Below are 6,000 nucleotides of genomic sequence, written 5' to 3' on the forward strand. Positions count from 1 at the left end.
AGTCATGATCAGTACGAATGCCAAGATCAGAACTAGCCCACAATCTTCGGGACACAGGACAGTCCCGAAATAAATGCTCCATAGTCTCAATAGCCAAGGCACCACCCCGACAAAACTTACAAGTCGGATCCACCTCAATATTCCGCTTCACAAAATTACTGCCCACCGAGAGAGAATTAGTAATAATCCTCCAAATGAGGAGCTTCCAAGTTGGGGGACCTGGCAACCTCCATAGTTTTTGTTTACAAAAGTTCCGGCCAACTCCAGTTAGCCTCTCCTTATCCTTTTGTGTTCCTTTTCGTTCCATATAATTATGAAATAGGATGCCATAACCGCTTTTGACACTATATTGACCATCACTATTATGTAACCAATAGATTTCATCCCTTGTCTGTGACCTACAAATAGGTTTAGCGAGAATAGCTTGAACACTTTCATCCACCAACATAGTGCGTAGTAAATCTTCATTCCACGTAACTCTCTCACCATCATTACCAAATAACCGTAAATCTTTAATCTGCAAATGTCGGAGGCCCACACGATCCATTTCCAAACAGTCATCCTTAGGTTCCGGATAATTCCCATTGACCCATTTAATAGTCCATACATTCAAATTTGAATCCAAACCTGGTTTCCATCCAATTTGTTCCCTCACAAAGTGTAGACCATAAAGGATACTCCGAGCACCCAATGATAAGTTGTGTCCACTTTGGATCACCCAATTATCCTTGAAACCTGCATCACCCAACAGCTTCTGACGGAAAACACGTGTGAAAAAAGAACGATCTCCCGATAAAATCCTCCACGCATGTTTCCCCAGCATTGCTTGGTTAAGGCATTCAATATTCCGAATTCCAAGACCACCTTCCCTCTTTGGTAAACTAAGAAATCTCTGGCTACACCAATGGATTGGTCTCCCCAATCTACCACCCGCCCACCAAAAATGTGATAATAAGGAATTCACCTTGTTAGTCACACTTACCGGTATTTTAAATACCGATAGAAAGTAATTAGAGATGTTTGATAGGACAGATAAGATTAAAGTTAACCTCCCCGATGGAGTCAAAAAAATCCCATTCCATGAAGAGATACGCCTCATAACAATATCAATAATTCCTTTGAAAATTTCCCTCTTTGATCCTTGCAATTCCGTCGGTAATCCAAGATATTTTCCCAAACCTTTATTTCCCTTAACTCGTAGATTCCGCATACCACACCGCGCCTGAGCCAGTGTAGTACTAGGGCTAAATAAAATCCCCGATTTATCTTCATTCATAACTTGGCCAGACACCTTGCAATACTTCTTCAAAATAACCCGTAGAGTTTTCGTGGAATTCTTTCTATTATGTAAAAAGAAAACCGCATCATCCGCAAAGAACAAGTGAGACAAAGCCTCTTCCCCACGGCATAAAGTAATTCCTTTCAACGAGCCATTTTGTTGTGCTTGTAGCACATTACATGATAACGCCTCCATGCATAAAACGAAGAGGAACGGTGAAAGCGGATCACCCTGCCTTAATCCACATTTCGGTTGAAAAAGCCTTAATGGTGCACCATTAAAAAGGACTTGATACGAAACTGTCGTGACACAATTAAGAATTAATAAAATTAACCGTTCTGGCATCCCAAACTTATAGAGCACGGCTCGCGAAAAATCCCAACGCACACGGTCATATGCTTTGCTCATATCAGCTTTAAAAGCATACCGGCCCGACTTTCCTTTCTTGTGTGAATTAATTTTATGAAGAGCTTCATTTGCCAACAGGATATTATCAGATATCTGTCGCCCCGGAACAAAGGCATTTTGGAAATCCCCGACTAAATAACCCATCACCTTCGCCAGTCTATTTGTAATACACTTAGAGACAATACGCATAAAAACGCTACACAGACTTATCGGTCGATAGTCTCCCACCCTCTCCGGGTTATCACATTTAGGAATTAAGGTAATGAAAGTTCTATTTTGTTCCCTAAGAACCATCCCCGAATTTAAAACCGACAAAACCGCCTTTGTCACATCTTTCTTAACAAAATACCAACACTTCTGATAAAAAATTGCAGGTACTCCATCCGGGCCCGGTGATTTAAGTGCACCCATCTGAAACACGGCCATTCGCACCTCTTGAGCCGTGAAAGGCCTACTTAATACATCACAGTCATCACTAGTCACTGTTTTGTTGATCCCCCTTAATACCTCTTCCATTAAAAGAGCTCCTGATTCTTCACCAGTAATAGTAGTTGGGTTATAAAGCTTAAAAAACGAATCATAGAACATATTTCCAACTAGTTCGGGCTCATAAATCCAATTATCACTATCATCCTTAACCCCTAGGATAAAATTCTGACCCGCTCTTCCTTTAACCCAATTGAAAAAGTACTTCGTACAAGTATCCCCTTCCACCATCCATTTCAACTTTGCCCTTTGTCGCCAAAAAACCGCAGCTACTTTTGAAAATTCTCGGACATTGTCATTAGCTTTTGTATACACTTCATCATTACCATCATTAATTGCAGTATCCATACCCCTTTCCAGCTCGGAATCAAATTCATCCCATTTCTGATGCCACTCAAGTCTCTTATCCAAAGCCCAGTGTCGTACTTCTTGTCGTACATTAGAAAGCTTTCTTGCTACCCGAAAAACCGGAGATCCACAAACACGGAGCTTCCAAGCATCCTTGATAATACAAATACATTCTTCATACTTGAGTACCCATGCATCCATTTTATAAGGCTTATTATTGACGTTTCTTGTGAGATGCAAGTCCAATTCTATTGGTGCATGATCTGATATTTGTATAGGATAATGTTTAATACCGGTATTCGGGAACAACATAAACCATTCCTTTGAACCAAGTGCCCTATCAATTCTTTCATACACTCGTTTGGAACCTTTACGATTATTACACCAAGTATATCTCGGCCCTTTAAAGGGTATGTCCACCAATTGATTGCTGATTTTCCAATGATTAAACTCCACTGCCCCACTAATTGGCCTTGTATTCAAGCTTAGCTTATCACTTCCAAACTCAACTTGATTAAAGTCTCCCAAAATAAGGAACGGATGAACTAAATTCGTCACACACTCCTCCTGACCGTCGCAATTGAAAAGATGGAGCCCCATAAAAAAGCACCAAATACCATAAACGACCATTACATTTTTCTACTAATAAAACGATAAAATTATTACACGTCAAAATGTGGCTCAACTTGGCCTCTTTCCTCCATCCTACCCATAACCCCCCCGAGCTTCCATTGGCATCTATGCCTACATTATTCTGGAAACCAAAATGCCTAAACAAAGGAGAAATACAACCAACATTACACTTAGTTTCAATTAGAAAAACGAAATCATAATATTTAGTACTTAATAGCGCCCTAATCTTCGGAATTGCAGGGGCGAGCGCATTATTGAGACCCCTACAATTCCAGGTGAGCCCATTCATGGCGAGCCAGGAGGTTGACTTGGTCCAACCTCCGCAAAACCACCAGTGTTACTAGCATGAGACGAATCTGTTGAAACTTCAATCTCCATGTATGTTACTGCCACTCTGAAACCCCCAGCACCCACAGCTTCAGCAACATTTAACTCTCCCCCAAAGCATCTCTTCTTTGATAACTGAAACAGATATTTCTTTGCACTGCCAATGGACTCCACTGCCTCACCAGGAACCAGGCCCTCATCAACCTCTGAACAGCATTTTCGTTTCCTAGCAGTAGCAATAGCATCCCTATTGTCCCCTCCCACACCAGACTTGGAGTAACAATCCGCTAAACCCATAAAGCCATCAGAGATACAAGCAGCCTTCCTACCATCATCCATCATAGCAATGAGCCTGGCAGAAGGAGTTCCATACGATGGGAAATCAAAGAGCTTCACCTTCTTTAAAGCTGAACCCTGACCAGCATCCAACCCAGAAATATGACCACCTGGTACATCCTTCCAGAGTTCCTTCAAAGGCTTGACAGCAGCTGATTGAGCCTCCAATTGTTTGTCCTTCCAAATAATAGCTGCTGGAGTAACTGACAGAATGATTTCTGTTTCCTCACCTTGAGCTGCAGCCACCTCAGCCCCCACCACAGATTGAGGGATCCCATTAAGGCACAAATGTGAAAGCTTAACTTTTTCTGTCTTCTGAATGAAATGGCTACACGATAATATATTTATCGTTGTGATAAAGTTCTGAGTTAAAAGTAGTAGGGTTTGTGTGGGAGAGGTTAAATCAACGAAACTATGATTTTATGTTTTAGCCTAAAACATTTTATATTGCTGAAATAAGATTGAATAGTTGAAAGAAAAGTAAATTTAGTTTGAAAAGGAAAACCTACGAAATGTTACTGTAATTAGGAACTCTTGGTCTTGCTCAGTTGGTTGAATGTGATAAGTTTTGTATAATATCGTTTTTACTTTTTAGAAATCTCTTTTGTTGGCTAATATACTCAAGCCTCACCATTTATATAATATGAACTCTTTTTATTCAAGCTCCTTTATGATGGGATGGCGTAAAAATAACCAGAAATTCTCATTTAAGAGATGGGTCTATCTGTCTTAAACTTAAGACGGGTCAAGTAATTGCAATAAAACAAAAGCAAAATGCATAGGTAAAAGCAACAGATTTATCTTATGTGCACATGTGGATGATACTTAACCCGTTTTAATGTTAAGACGGATATATCCGTCTATATCAGAAGGGAGACTAATTGATAAATAATTGTAGCTTGTTGCATTCTACCATGTTAGATCACTGCCTTATTTTATTTGACTGAGTGATGGTATCTGGTATTGTTTTACTTTGGTTTAAAGGTTTTTTGTGTATGTTGGTGAAATCGGGTACTAAGAAAAGTAGCTTGTAAGAAACTAAGAATAGAATCGGAGATGAGCGGATCTGGTGCTGTGAAGAAATTGGTGGCGTCAACTAATTTCGCCGATAAATCAATTCATAATCTAAAAAACTAATCCATTCCATAACACAAATTCTTATTTCAGACCGCAAGATCCGTCTGAAACAACAAGACGGACCGTTTTCTCTCACAAAATACCCATTTAGGAAGTGAGTGGGAAAGCACATGGGGTGTCCCACCACCCATGTGATTTCCATCATGTGAGTGTGCCTTATTGTTTCGGCGTATCTTCATGGCCTGCCAAGCAGACTTTGATTGATTCCATAAAAGGTAGTTAGCAACTTGATCCAATCTTATTTGGCAAATAACCAACAATTACACCCAGATTCTTATGTATTTTCTATCGCATATTGTTAATACACTACCGAGAGGTATTAAGTTTCAATATCAACCTTACACAATGAAGAGATAAATGTGTACCATAATTTAGGACTTTTCTCCTTTTAAACTTGTCCTATACTATAAAACAATTACCGATAACATATTGTACATATTCGGACAATAATTAAACTCGTGTAGTTGGGTGATTCGCTACTTTAAATTAACAAGTCTTTCTTGTGACGGGCATTATCCGCCACAAGCTTGCGACGGATCAAGTACTACTCATGTGGGTAGATAGGACAAAACAGATTGCAAATCCCTAATCACTTTGCTTTTGTCTTATCTACGCCACATGAATAGTATTTGACCCGTCGTAAACTTGCAGCTGATATACCGGCCGTCACTCTCATTTGTGAATATAAATATACATTACCCCACATCCATCTGTCCATAGTCCTTACATTGTCATTCAATAATCACAAAATCTATAAGACGGCACATATCCGTCTATAGCTAAAGACGGGTCAAATACAATACCACATTCCTAATAAGACAAGCAACAGCCAACAAGTGGGGTGGTGGGGACAAAAAATGTCACCACTTTCAAGTTATTTGACCGTCTTTAGCTATAGACGGATATATCCGTCTATAATAAACTACCTGCTTCAATAATTTAAATAAATATCTCCACAATAGACACATTATTTCACAATAATTTACGTTTCATCGTACCAAAAAAATAAATAGTAGAAAACCTTTATTCACGTGTCAAATTGCCTC

This window comes from Silene latifolia, chromosome 11 (genome assembly GCF_048544455.1).
Source record: "Silene latifolia isolate original U9 population chromosome 11, ASM4854445v1, whole genome shotgun sequence".
NCBI classification, from domain to species: Eukaryota; Viridiplantae; Streptophyta; class Magnoliopsida; order Caryophyllales; family Caryophyllaceae; genus Silene; species Silene latifolia.